The 14,858-nt window shown below is 47.4% G+C and overlaps 1 protein-coding gene across 1 annotated transcript in view; it reads left to right on the top strand.

The window, feature by feature from the left end:
• The window catches only part of PMEPA1 (prostate transmembrane protein, androgen induced 1), an 84,410-nt gene that overhangs the window by 7,683 nt on the left and 61,869 nt on the right, over positions 1-14,858 (top strand). The window lies entirely within an intron of this gene.

Below are 14,858 nucleotides of genomic sequence, written 5' to 3'. Positions count from 1 at the left end.
AACACATAGTGAGGGCCGCTGTGTAGAAGATGTAAAAGGACTGAGTAGTTTGTCATAGGATGGATTTTTAATTGGCTTGTTAATATTTGCCTTTTCATCACTTTCTATGGAAACGGTGATCAGCTTCCTCTTATATTGGTGAATTTCACTTTATAATATGGAGCTGCGAGGTTTCATGTATCTAAAAATCTAAATACTAAAAGTAAAAAAAAAATACAAATAGGGTGGGGGTTCACCGCGCTTCGCTCCCCCCAAAAGCCCCGTAAATCGCCTCGGATTGCTTGAAATTCTGACTTTCTTAACTGTCTTGCGAGTCGAAAACCTCCAGCAAACAAGACAGCTGAACGTGGTGCTTATTGTTATCGGGCTGCGCAGAGGTCTGCGAGGTAATTCATTGCGCTTCTTGCGCGCCCCCCCCCCCCCCCCCCATCTAACGAGACAGACAAAGCCTTTCAGACGTCTGGGTTTTTTTTTTTTTTTTTTTCCGTACCGTCTGGGGGGCAAATAAGCCGACATCACTGAGGCTCGCTGTCTAATAGATGAGCTACCCGCTGCCACGCTTGTCGGGGAAGGGTCTAGCGGCGTGCAAACTGCTGCAGCAGCTCTTTGAAAAGCAAATCTAATTTGGTTTGCTTCTAAAGAAAAAAGACGGCTTATTGGACTGAATTATTTTGGAGGATTTCTTTTTTTGGGGGGGGGGGGGGGTTGCGCCTTCTCAATTTCACCGTGCTTAGTCAGGCGAGAACTTTCCATATAAGCTTGTTGTTGTTGCAGCACCTTCCGCGATGGGGGTAAGGGGGTTATTATCAGGGCTCCGCACAGTGACTATTAGAATTTTTTTCTTTTTTAAGGGGTTTTTGTTTTCATTTTTTTGCACTTTAAGATTCCTGCCACGGATCACAAATCTATTGCGGCAGATTGAGGTAGCAGTCAGTAAAAGGTTAATTTTTTTTTTTTTGCTCCCGGAGAAGAATAAAGTGAAGTTTCGCTTTCAGAATATTTTCTTTGTGGAATATCGCCGTGTTCTCGGTTGGGATCAGAACGCGATCCTTTTTTTTAATAGCGTTTTTTTTTTTTTTCTACTGACGTTCTGCTGCATTTCAGGGCATGTAGACAAGCGGATCAACTGAGCTTACACTCTAATGTCCTTTCTGCAGTCAGTTTGGTATTAATCTACTTTTTTTTTTTAGCTTCCAATGCATTTGTTTTCCTTGCGATTCTCCATTCAATCCAGAAACTATCTATACTGTTAGAACCCTGGTGGGCATTGATGCCGGTGCTGCAGGGACCACAGGTTCTTAGTAAAAGGAAATAGAGGACAAACGCACAAAAGCTGCCACCGTTGGCATTGTGAAAGATGTGGGCTCCCTGGCTGTCGTTCTGGTCCCTTTTTTTTTTCATTCACCCCAGTCGCTGGCATGGAGCAAGCATGCGGTCAAGTGAAAGCCCAATGGCTGAAGGTCTCTCATATGCTTGTTGCAGGTCGGGGACTAAATGGTGGAACAAAGCCTCAGGCAAAAGCCACGAAACCTACTTTATAAAGTTGGCAAGGGCAGCTGCCATGCCGTCGTATCAAAGGTTCATTCAAGGTTAGAATTTTTGTTGGATTTTAAATACTATTATGTGATAACCGCATAAAATGAACCAGAAGGTTGTAATGCAATTTAGGATCTTAACCCTAATAGAGTCGGATGCATCTGGAGTTCTGAGACTGGGGGGGTGGGCAGGGGTGGGGGTTAGTCAGTGTCTAGTGCTTGTAGATGGAGCTTGTCCATTGGATTCATTGCATTGAGGGGTTCCCACCATCCCTGTACTGAGTTCCCGGGTCTATACACCTACTGCGCCCATTGAGGGGTTCCCACCATCCCTGTACTGAGTTCCCTGGTCTGTACACCCATTGAGGGGTTCCCACCATCCCTGTGCTGAGTTCCCTGGTCTGTACACCGCCTGCCCATTATGATGGGTTCCCACCATCCTGTGCCGAGTTCCCAGGTCTGTATACACACTGCCCATTGAGGGGTTACTTGGTGTGTACACCTGCTGTGCCCATTTTTATGGGTTCCATCCCTGTACTGAGCTCCCTGGTCTGTATACACTCTGTGCCCATGATGATGGGTTCCCACATCCCTGTGCTGAGTTCCCTGGTCTATATGCCTACCTGCGCCCATTATGAGGGGTTTCCACCATCCCTGTGCTGAGTTCCCTGGTCTATACGCCTACTGCGCCCATTATGATGGGTTTCCACCATCCCTGTGCTGAGTTCCCTGGTCTATACGCCTACTGCGCCCATTATGATGGGTTTCCACCATCCCTGTGCTGAGTCCCCTGGTCTATACGCCTACTGCGCCCATTATGATGGGTTTCCACCATCCCTGTGCTGAGTTCCCTGGTCTATACACCCGCTGTACCCATTATGATGGGTTCCACCATCCCTTTGAGTTACTTGGTGTGTACACCTGCTGTGCCCATTTTCATGGGTTCCATCCATGTACTGAGTTCCCTGGTCTGTACACCCGCTGTGCCCATTATGAGGGGTTCCTACCATCCCTATGCTGAGTTCCTGGGTCTGTACACCCGCTGTGCCAATTGAGGGGTTCCCACCATCCCTGAGCTGAGTTCCAGGGTCTTAACGCCTGTGCCCCTTATGAAGGGGTTCCCATGACTTATTGTGTTAAGTTTCCAGGGTGTCACACTTGCTGTGCCTATTATGAGGGATTCTCACAATCTGCGTGCTTTTATCCTGAGCCTACACACTTATTGTAGCCATTTATGAGAGGCTCCTATCTTAGTTCCTGGGTTCTGTACACCTGCTGTGTCCATTTATGAGAGGCGCCTATCACTTCTGCGCTTAGTTCCCAGGTCTGTATACCTGCTGTGTTCATTGTGATGGGTTCCCAAACATCCCCAATAGGTTTTTGCTTCTATTATATAATGGAGATTGAAGCCGGAGGAGCTGGGAAAACATTGAGACGGACAGGAACAGAATCTGCAATTATGGTGGTAGTTCTGAATGTTGGAGCACCTAAGAAATAAGAACAGTGGGGATGACTCGGCCCATCGGACTGTCTATAATAATCAGATTCTGAGTGAGCTGATCTTTGAACAACCATATTAGACTGGGAAAATTGTTGCTTGGGTGTTTGTCTAATTGGGGAAAAACAATGGAGAGGAAGTTGGATGTGCGAGAACATCTACTGAATTTTGGTCTTAAAGCTAGACATTCGAAGGTGCTTTGATATGTAGGCATGATCTGTCGTGTCATTGGGTTCCTTTAAACACGTACTGCCATGGTAAGATGGTCTCCCATGTCCACTCTTTTAGGGGTTTCACCCTACAAGCCACAGGCCAGGTTGTCTACTGGCATGCCACGATGTTCGATTAACTCCTAATTGTTGGTCATGGCTTATGGCTATGAACACAATGCTGCCATAACTGTAGCCCAAAGCAATGAAAATGGTACCTCTCAAATCCCCCCCCCCCCCCCCCAACCTGTGACAGTCGGATCAGCTTGTGAAAAGACTGGTGCATTAGACAGATCGGTGTTCTGTCACACTCCAACCACGTCACTTCTGGTTTATTTAAAACTGTCAGTAATTGGAGATTTTGACGAATTGCTGTTTGGACACAACACCGGCAAAAGAAAACGGTCCAGTACAGGAAGATTTAGCTGCTTTGACAGCACGGCTGCTAACGAGGGCAACGTTTTTGCAGCCCTGGAGGCGGCCATTTTGTTAGTATCAGCATAGAGTAACAATATCCACTTATAATATCGTGCACCGGTAGAGTTGCCACCTCATCCCTTTAAACCCGAACACGTATGAGTTGCACAGGTTCTGAGGCTCAGGGCTGGATTAACGTAGGGGCTATTGGAGCTGCAGCTCCCAGGCCCTTACCTTAATATAGGCCCAGCCACCCAAAAGACATGGAAAGCAATGGGTCAACGGGAAGAGATCTCCCCTGACGGGCCCTGCATTCCACATGCACCGCCTGGGCAGGGTGGTGAGATTGATAATGTGCACTGCATGAGCAGTCCTAACAGAAGCCTTGGGCACCCCAATGCAGGGCTCTTACAGAAGTATGGGTCTTCCATAGTGTTAGGCCTGCGCAGCTGCACACTTTCAGCTCAGAGTGCCCGCCAATGCATGGCCCTTACAGAAACTTGGCAAATCAAATGCCAGGCTTCCCTAGTGTTATGCCTGTGTGGCTGCGCACTTTTGAGTTTTGGCGCATGCCAGTACAGGCTCTTGGAAAGCAGAAGGGTGCCCAATAAAAGGCCCACCAAAATCCTATTTTAATGCAGATAAGGCACCAAGGAAGTTTAATTACCACCTTAGCCACTGAACCTGCGTAATGTTTGGTTTTAAAGGGATGAGGTGCCAACCCTATGCACCGGACTGTATTTGGTTGCTGGTGTGTCCAAACAGCAGTTCTTCAAAATCTCCAAATTTACTGGTGGTTTTAAAGCAACCAGAAGTGACGTGGTCGAAATTTTGATGAGTTGGCCGTCTTGACAGAGCCCCGGCTTGTCGGGCTCCAGTGGACTACAACAAAATGGTGACTGTCTGCCGACAGACAGACTTTGTGTAAATGTGATTGTGATGGGTAAAGATGGTGTTGACTCCTGTTCTTCTCCACCTGTCGGACTCCCCAGATGCCTTCTGCCATTTTTGGTGGGGTTTATCGTAGAACCCTCTACACCACGAAAAGGAAAGTGAAGTGTCTGAAGAGTTCCTCTACAAGTGAACAGGAGCTGACGCCATCTTTTACCCATCTCATTCACTTTTCATGTAACGGGGAGGTCGGTGTGTGAGGCAGCCGCCATTTTTTATGGAAGGCTCCCATAAGTGTGGTGGTACACAAGTTTTGAGGAGTGATACACGGGCATGTAACGTTGCCTCTGCAGATCAGATTACAATAAGAGATGGGATTAATGGGTTTATGGAGCTGATATTTACACAGTCACTATAGTAAGCCCTCACCTCCTGATGGGGCTCCACTGTCTGCTCCTTTGGCACCCTTAGTACCCTGCCCTTCTGGGTATTGAGGGGGTGTATGATCTTGTCCTTCAAAGATGCATTGCCTAGACTTTAGCTGCCACGGCAATGCCAAACACTATCTTGGGTATCGGCTTTTTTGCCAAATTGAAGATGGCCATGGGAGGAAGTAACCCCTGTGTAAGCTCTAATACGGGGAGCTTACACAGGGTTAGCAAGTGGAGCTTTGTAGATGCACGAGTATTGAGAAGATCAGCATCCGGGAGGGTCCTAATAGAGCATGTCACTTTATTTTTATTTTTTTTTCCCCCTGAATGTCGCTTTTCATTCTTGGGCTACGGCCTTCTATTGGTTAAATAAAACCTTGGCGTTTATCTGCTCGGCTTAAGCGTTTGGTTTCCTGCACCCCTACATACAAGCCCTGGCAAGCCTACTTATTTCAGTCGCTGCGTCCTCTAGATGCTGAGCTCCGATGCCTGTTCCACAATCTAATTTTAACCGGTGAAAGAACTGAATTTGGAACATCTCGCGCTCTGGAGAGGAGAATTTGCATTAAAATGTGCACATATGCCGTGTTATATGGGACAGCTTGCAGTTATGTCACCTGGATTTGTCAGATCCTGTTAGCTGGTCTCGTGGAGCGTCCTGGGCACGCTGAGGAAATGGACTTGGCTACAGATAATGCCCTTTTTTTTATTTAAGAGGCCATTAAAAAAAAAAAAAAAAAACCCTAGCATATAATTCTTACTGCAGTGATCACTTTCATGTTTAGAGCTGAGTCACAGGCACAAAACTTTCCTTTAAAGCCGCAAAGTATCTAAATACACTTTTGCATGCAGCAGATGCTTTTCCAAATCTAGATATTACCTTGTAAAAAGCAGCAGCGACATCGCTGTGCTGTACATAGCTTGTGCGGAGAAGTCGGGAGGGGCCCAGCAGGCTCCACCCACCACAGGCTGACTGCAGAAAACTACAGGAGGGGGTGGAGATGCAGCCAGTCACCCTGCACAGGGAGAGGGCAGCAGGGAGTGGTCTTACAGGAGGGGGGTGGAGGCCAGACCAGTCACCCTGCACAAGGAAAGAGCAGTGACCAGTCTTTGGTCTGGTCTCCGCCTCCCCTCCTGTACTAATCAACCTGCACAAGGAGAGAGGGAAGCGGTGAGCGGTCCTTAGTACGGGAGGGGGGGCGGGAACCAGACCACCCTGCACAAGGAGAGGGAAGCAGGGAGCGGTCCTTGGTACAGGAGGGGGATGGGGACCAGACCACCCTGCACAGGGAGAGAGGGAAACGGTGAGTGGTCCTTAGTACAGGAGGGGGGTGGGACCCAGACCACCCTGCACAAGGGGAGGGAAGCGGTGAGCGGTCCTTAGTACAGGAGGGGGGCAGGAACCAGACCACCCTGCACAAGGAGAGGGAAGCAGTGAGTGGTCCTTGGTACAGGATGGGGACCAGACCACCCTGCACAGGGAGAGAGGGAAACGGTGAGTGGTCCTTAGTACAGGAGGGGGGTGGGACCCAGACCACCCTGCACAAGGGGAGGGAAGCGGTGAGCGGTCCTTAGTACAGGAGGGGGGCAGGAACCAGACCACCCTGCACAAGGAGAGGGAAGCAGTGAGTGGTCCTTGGTACAGGATGGGGACCAGACCACCCTGCACAGGGAGAGAGGGAAGCGGTGAGTGGTCCTTAGAACAAGAGGGTGGCGGGAACCAGACCGCCTTGCACAAGGAGAGGGAAGCGGTGAGCGGTCCTTAGTACAGGATGGGCACCAGACCACCCTGCACAAGGGGGTGGGGAAATCTCACCCTATCCAAAATGTTGCCTAAAGTTCTACTTTAAACACTTCAAGTCCAGAAGATTTAACCCCCCCCGCCCGCACTTCACAACCGGGCCATTTTTCGTGATGCGTCACTGCGTTATTTTAACTGGCAATTGCGCGGTCGTGCGATGTTGAACCCAAAAAACTTTTTTTTTTTTTTTTTTATCCCCACAGTTTTTTGGTTATCACCTCTGCAGTTGTGCGCTAACAAAAAACTGACCAGCTATTATATATATATATTTGCTTTCTGCTATAAAACATCCACTAAAATAAGTTAAAAAAAAAAAATTCTAAATTTCTTCATCAATTTAGGCCAATATGTATTCTGCTACGTATTTGTGGGGGAAAAAATAAGTGTGTGTTTGGTTGTTGCAAAAGTTATATCGTCCACAAACTATGGGATTTTTTTACTAGCAATGGTGGCGATCAGCGACTTGTAGCAGCACTGCTATATTGTGGTGGACAAGTCATACACTAAGTGTTGCTTTTTTGGGAACCAGCGACATCAATACAGTGAAAAGTGCTAAAAATATGCATTGTCACTGTACTAATGACACTGGGGCTAAACGGTGCCCCCTTTAGGAGGGGAAGGGGCTAAACGGTGCCCCCTCCTCCCACGTTCATGATGGGCATCAGATCCTCTAAGCTTGCACAACCATCACTAGCGTGTCAAAATCATTGCTGTTACTACTTCTGTCAGCCTTGTAACAGAAAAACCACTGCGTCCAGGGCAGCCACCCCCTCCGGACCACCTCCCTTGGCCCGGCCTTGGTCGGCAGGCGCTGGCCTTAAGGGAATTCTTTTAGGGGTGGGGGAGGGGCCTGCTCACCAGAACTGGTGTCACCATTAGGTTTACCCTCTACTACGTCTTTTACTTTCAATGCGAACTGTAAACAGGACTAGCAAAACGAATATCCCAATCGGGTGGGGGGGGGGCACAGACTGCAATAACTGTTGGTGTTTTTAATTGCTCCCCACCAATCCAAAGCTAAACTTTTTTTTTTTCCCCTTATTTTAAGGAATGCAGTCCTCTGCACGCCAGGCTGCTGATTGGATGGTAAAGGAGCAGCAGAGATGAGGTCCTCCTTCTGCTCGTTCTCCATTATCCTTTCAGTGTACTTGCATGTAGCTCACCTGATTGACTTCCTGGGTTGCCCCTCTTTCTCTGCTGTATTTGCAAAGCCAACTTCAGGTACTTCAGCCTAAAAAAAAAAAAACAAAATTTTTAATATATAGCTACATGAATCTGCCTGGAGTTCTGCATGAACAGATTTTTATTTAAGACCAGGAATAGAAAATTGGCACATTGATTCAGGAACACTTCCATTGCCAGATGGACGGTAAACAATGTAGAACAATGAGCCAAGACCACTCCGCTGATCAAAGGGTTTAAATGCGGTCACACGTGAAGGTCAGGAGCAATGCGTGCCCCTATACAAGGCGTCATTCACCAAGACCAAAACAACTCAACTCCCCACCCCACCCCATTCTCCGCCTGAATGAAATGGCCTCTCAGGCCACCCAATCCCCCCGTCAGAGATCACCAAAGTCAGGGGGGCTGCTTTAAACTTGGCTTGACCCTGCGGAGAAAGTGGTTGGAGTTCCCCAGGGAAGGATCATCCTGCGACCCCCAACAGGGAACTTGTAATGGAATGGCTGAGGGGGGGTAAGAAAATCAGATTTAAAGCCATGTCCATCTGAAGAATTCTGATTCCTGGCCTTCAAAGGGACATATGGCTTCACGTTGGCTCCATGACACGTCGTTATGTTTCGGAATTTGAGGGTAAATATTGGATTCGGCTGCTCTGAGCCAGTTTGTAAATGGTGAGCTTTTTCGGTGCAGATCTTACTCTTTATAATCAAAAAGTGAGCAGATCCGAGACTATATGAAGGGGTCACTCATTTTTATCCCGATTTTTTTATTTTTATTTTCCAACACTTGTAAATTTTATAATCTTATTGCACAGGGGACGGGTCCACTTACACTATATTACCAAAAGTATTGAGAAGCCTGCCTTTACATGCACACTAGCTTTAATGACGTCTTGGTCCGTAGGGTTCAATATTGAGTTGGCCCACCCTTTGCAGCTATAACCGCAACCTCGCCTCTGTTGTTCAGAAGGCAGGCTCTGTGAAATGTTGACACAGCAGTGCCTCCTCACAGGGCGCAGTGCCTCCTCACAGGGCGCAGTGCCTCCTCACAGGGCGCAGTGCCTCCTCACAGGGCGCAGTGCCTCCTCACAGGGCGCAGTGCCTCCTCACAGGGCGCAGTGCTACAGGCCTTGGTGGGTGTCTTCAGAAAGTACGTTTGCAAACTTCAAGATTGTTCAGTAGGCTAGAAATAATTTGCTAGGATTGTACATTTTGACCGTAGATACTTTAATATTGGGATCCAATATAATGACTGTTGGTAACCACCGATTATGTTTAAAGTGAAAGTAAACCCTCCTATCGTTTTCAGCCAAGGAAGCTGCCATCTTGGCCTAGGTTTAATCTTCAACTGCCATGGTGCTGCACATGTGATCAGTTATGACACCAGCCGTTGGATGGTTTGACAGTTTGGTTGAGAGTACAACCAATGTGATGGGAATGTAGCTGTTTTGAAATGGTTAAATCAATGGGTTTACTTCCGCTTTAAAGCCTTTTTTTGTGTGTTTTTTTATAAATACATGTTGGAAATGATCTGGATTAATATCTAAAGACAAACTTTTTTTGTTTTGGGTAGACTAGAGAAGGGTTAACCTTTTTTTGCTTGCTGGCTGAGTCCCATTGGGAACATTTTTCACTTGTCCCGTAGACACATCAGGAAGTAAAGGATAATCTCTCAAGTGGGGGAAATCCTGCTTAGACAGTTGTCACTGAAAACAGTTGTCATTGGAAGGTTTCCCCTTTATTGCTATTCCAGTGACGGCTTAAAATGGGGGGAAAGGTCACCTATCACCAGCACATCATATGCTCAGAGTAGACGTTCAATATTTACACAGCAAACAATGTTTCACAGCACACAGCTTCTTCATCGGGCATGAAGGACTTAGGTGATCCACATCATTGCTCGTTCTGTGACTATTAAAGGCCCTTTGAGCATATGGTGGGATGGTGGTACTCAAACCTGACCATTATGGAATGGCAGTAAAGGGAAAGCCTTCTCGGTGGTGGCACCATCCCATTTATAGCATTGCAGCTATTTGGCTGGAGAAGTGTATGGAGTGTACCATATCCTTCTCTACAAGCTCCCAATTGTAGTTTTCCAATCACTTTCAGCCCCAGTGAGTCACCAGGACAGAGGACAATCTAATAACCCTTACTCCATCCAAATACTTTTGTTACCAGCTCCTCAAAACAAATCAGGTTGAAGAGTTCTGGTCCGCGCCTTCTGGTCCGCGCCTTCTGGTCCGCGCCTTCTGGTCCGCGCCTTCTGGTCCGCGCCTTCTGGTCCGCGCCTTCTGGTCCGGTTTTCCCAATGGCTGACCTGCACAGGTAACGGAGGAGAGGAAGGGGCACAAAAATTGGTGCCTTGCTGTCCTTTTTTCACCTCTACCCCGATCTAATGGATCCCACCCTCCCGCGCCAAAGATGCATAGTTACTGGGGGTTCAACAAGCCATGGCCTTCGGGGATTGTTTACATCCAGTGCCCCAAGTTCTCTGTGCTGGTTATGAAGGCAACTTACAGGCCCATAGACTTCTACGGGCATGGTCCACTTTTTTGTTTTTGGTCTCAGACTGTACCAAATATTGAAAATGACTTTATGAAATGGACCTATTAAATCTTGAATTTTTAGTGAATGGGTACTTTAAAGGAAGTCAACTGCGCAAAACTTTTAGTCCCCTTCTAACTTGTGTGGCATAAGGTTTCTTGACTGATTTGTGCAAGCTGTAACTCGAATCTCTTCATTTCTTTGCTTTTTGTTTGGGTTATTGCTGGTGTATGGTTCCCTTTAGGACGACGAGGCACCTTTTGTGTAGAACTAAACTGAATGCCTTCCTTATAAATTGTCCAATAAAAGAAAAATCTGTTTGAGGCTTCCCCCACGACCTGTTTATGGGAAGACTCACATCTGGCCTTTATAGCAGCCTGCTAGGCTAGTAAAATGTCTACAACAGTTCCAGCTGTTAACCTCCCATGTCAACTCTGCATGTCCCTATTGTGTCCAGACAGGGACCGCATCTGTGGGAAGGGTCTCTGCGAAGGTTATAAGTGAAGTTTAAAGGTCGTTTGTCGTGTAACCCATAAAGAGGTCTCTCTTGTCTGTCTTGTCTTTTCACCGGACAAGGCCAGGCTGAACTCTGCGAAGCGTCAAACTTTGCCTGACCCCTATGGAGACTAAAACTTGAATTTAACTTGTCTCTGGCCCTTATCAGGTGTAAAGGTGGCTTTATGGGTGAAGGTATGTCTGTCTGGACCCAACTCTCCATTCATCACATTGTCAAACTGACAGATAATGAGTAGTTGGAGAGTCTTGCACCCTTTGGTTTACCAAAGAACTCCTCAGGTCTGCTTATCAGTTGGGAACATTGGCCATTTCACAAGGCTTGCAAACACTTAAGATTTGTCATGGGCTGATCAGATAACTGGCTTGGCTAATCCTTTCACATTAAGTAATCGGTTTCTATATGACTTTATTTTTAAGTAAAAGTTAAAATTGTCAGCCTCAAGTGAAGGCATAGGCTGCCTTGTCTGTGATGTCGCCCGTCCCTAGTGAAGGCATAGGCTGCCTTGTCTGTGATGTCGCCCGTCCCTAGTGAAGGCATAGGCTGCCTTGTCTGTGATGTTGCCCGTCCCTAGTACAGGCATAGGCTGCCTTGTCTGTGACGTCGCCTGTCCCTAGTGAAGGCATAGGCTGCCTTCTCTGTGATGTCGCCCCCGTCCCTAGTGAAGGCATAGGCTGCCTTCTCTGTGATGTCGCCCCCGTCCCTAGTGAAGGCATAGGCCGCCTTGTCTGTGATGTCGCCCGTCCCTAGTGAAGGCATAGGCCGCCTTCTCTGTGATGTCGCCCGTCCCTAGTGAAGGCATAGGCCAGAAAATATACCCAATTCTGGTTGTGTTGCAGGCCCAGGACCTAAGGGCCCAGGCCTAGTGATGCCTATGGACATGACATTTAGTAGCAAAGCCACCTTTTCTGTATTAAATTGGCAGTACCCTCAGGTTTTTAAGGGGTCTTGAAGACCATTTTGATGTGTGGTCTAGATCGGCCTTTCTCAACCAGGGTTCCTCTGATTGTTGAGGGCTCCTTGAGTAATGGGCAATTTCTACTTCTCTACTTCACTTATCTGTAAGGAGGGGAATTCTTCTCAATGACTACAAATTTAAGGAATATTTTTTCCTAGTGATCGTTACGCACATGTCCTGTAGCTCTAATTTAGTAGGGGTTCCTTGAGACCCTCGGTTATTTCAAGGGCTCCTCAATGTTTGAAAAAGCTGAGGCTGATGTGTATAAACTGTCCGAGTCTCCCTTAGTAACCAATGGGATTCTAGCAGCCTTGCTATGTGCCAATGCCCTCCCTCTTATGCGTCTGGCTTGAGGTGTAGACTGGATACAGTAACAGCTGTACTGCGTTACTCATCCTGAGTTCACTTCTACATGACTTTGTACAAACACGTCTGGCTGGCTCGTCTCTCTAATTGATGTCTGTGAAAGCCCAAAGCTTTATTCTTGCGGAAAGCATGATTCATGCTATCGCTGTCTACACTGGCCGCTGCTTTATTACTGTAATTCCAGAACGCTGATCCCAGCCAAAAGTGAGTCACTGACGGTACAGGGCACAGGCTGGTGGGGTCAGCGCTTTCTCCAGACACCCTTCTCTGATCTATTTTCAGGGACTGGAATAAGATGTATCTGGATTGGTGATAAAACAGCCCCCGCAATTAGCTCAGGGTCCCCTTGGCCTTTGTTTGTTTGGCTGGGTTTCCCAGGCAAGGGTCATTGCCCTGCTGCCAGCCCTTAAAGGGATAATGCAGGTACATAGGGAACTTTTTCCATGTAGGCCCTTGGGACAAATTGCCCAGTAAATAGCTTTCACTCTTCTAGCGTGCATGTTGTCAACCTGGCTGTCTCTATACTTGTCTACTAAGAGCGCTCCAAACCGAAGCCTGTGAGCCTTCGTGTTCTTTGGTTCAGGATAATAAAAGTATTCGATATGACCATAGGATATTGCATTGTGGTTCTTGATACCTGACATTGGTCTATATCGGTGGTCTGCACTGTGGCCCGAAGGCTGGTTTGTGGCCCTTTGCCTTTATCTGACTCTTGGGGCACTATGCCTCCTACTGAAACCAACAATAGGGGCATATTTCATGCCACTGACACAAACTATGGAGCACTAGTTCACTGACGCCTATGTTGGGGGGGGGGGGGGCATTCTCTCCCTGCTGCCAATGTTGGGGGGGGGGGGGGGGGAGCTCTCTTCCTCCCTCTGCCGCCAGAAAGGTAAACTGCCCCCTTGTTTGGAGACCTCCTCCTGGTTTATATTCATCAAGACTAGCACACTTGTTGACAGGCTTTAGCAGTTTTAACAACCCATGCATTATGGCTGGCAAGGCCAGAGTTCACATTTTATCTGGAGGAAAAGTTATGATCCGTTTCACTGCAATCTTACAATATGGCATCTTGGCTTTACAGGTAGGCAATGCCACTTGAAGAAAAGATTTTCGCTCAGATTAGCAACTTTGTAACCACCTTTATGGACAGACAAACCTATCCCTCCAAAACCGACAGCGTATGAACAGTGGTGTGCTACCCTCATGGATCAGAGGGGTGGGATTTTGGTTATATAGCTCTCATTGGCGTGTTAACATGGATCACCTCCCTATGCCCGAGGTTGGGAATTGGATCTGGATCTATCATTGGATTCGGATAAATGGAACCTCCTACTTCCAAAAGTCTTATAAAGGCATCTTAAACACAAGCCTAATAGGGTCAAACATAAAAATGTTCACTAGATGGTAGTTTGTTCCCTCTAGACTTGCTAGAATCTACTCAGGTGCCTCCCCCCCCCCCCAATGTCTTGGGGACAGTAAACAGGTGGGCACTATGCACCATACATGGTGGACCGGCCCACGCATCAGAGGCTTCTGGAATAGTTTTTTCCATCTAGTACGGAAAGTCACAGGCATTTGAATTCCCCCCACCGAGCCCCACTATCGCATTGCTGAACCACAGACTAGACAACACACCCAAAACTTAATTTTCTTCATGCTTCTAGGAGCAAAGCTTTACAGTAGCAAGGACATGGAAAAAGCAGTCTCATTAGTGGCTGCAAAACGCAAGCTATCTCGGGTCATGACCCAAGAACAAATTGCTGCGAAACTGTTGTACAGGGTGCCCAGGGTTCCCAAGTTGCTTCAAACCTGGGTACCCTGTCCATCAGTCCCCCCTGTACCCAGGCCATATGATTCCCCACGTAGACTAACCTGGATGTCTAGCTCCTTCCCTTACCTTCCTTCTATCAACGTAACATCGATACTTATTCATTCTTCTTTCCTATTATGACTACAAGTTATCTCTGCAGGGACTATCCTGTGGAGCACAGTTTACCCCCTGAACAGCTAAGTCTAACTTAGAGAATACCACCCACATTCTTTACTGGGTCAGTTATTAACTATTGACAACGACATTTTGGGCACAGATACAAGGAAGTCGACACATTTTCTTGACAAATGGAAAAGGTTGAGGGGGCAGGAAGGCGGGACCAGAGATCTGGGACAGGCTGAGGGGTGATTGTACAGGCCACAGCATGATCCCTTTGGGGTGGCTGGTATGGGATCCCTTGAGCCGACCGGAACATATGTAAAAATGCTCCTCCACCTGCCCAAACGCGACCCAAAAGCACTACAGCACACAGAGGCTGATACAACTCCAAAGCCCAGACTTATGGTTTATTTTAGGCCTTTAGGGCAGCCTTGGTTTTCACCGATGTATGGTATACATTTGTTTCACTCTTATTTTATATTGGTCAATCTCTACCGACGGCATATGTTGGCTCTCGGATAGGGATAATTGTTACAATGTTGCTTTGTAGTATTGACTAAAAATTTCAATTAAAAAAAAT

Source organism: Lithobates pipiens, unplaced genomic scaffold (assembly GCF_037356315.1).
Source record: "Lithobates pipiens isolate NorthernLeopardFrog02 unplaced genomic scaffold, aLitPip1_a1.2 Scaffold_28, whole genome shotgun sequence".
Classification (NCBI taxonomy): domain Eukaryota; kingdom Metazoa; phylum Chordata; class Amphibia; order Anura; family Ranidae; genus Lithobates; species Lithobates pipiens.
Note: the sequence above shows the minus strand (reverse complement) of the source record. Positions and strands in the feature narration are given on the sequence as shown.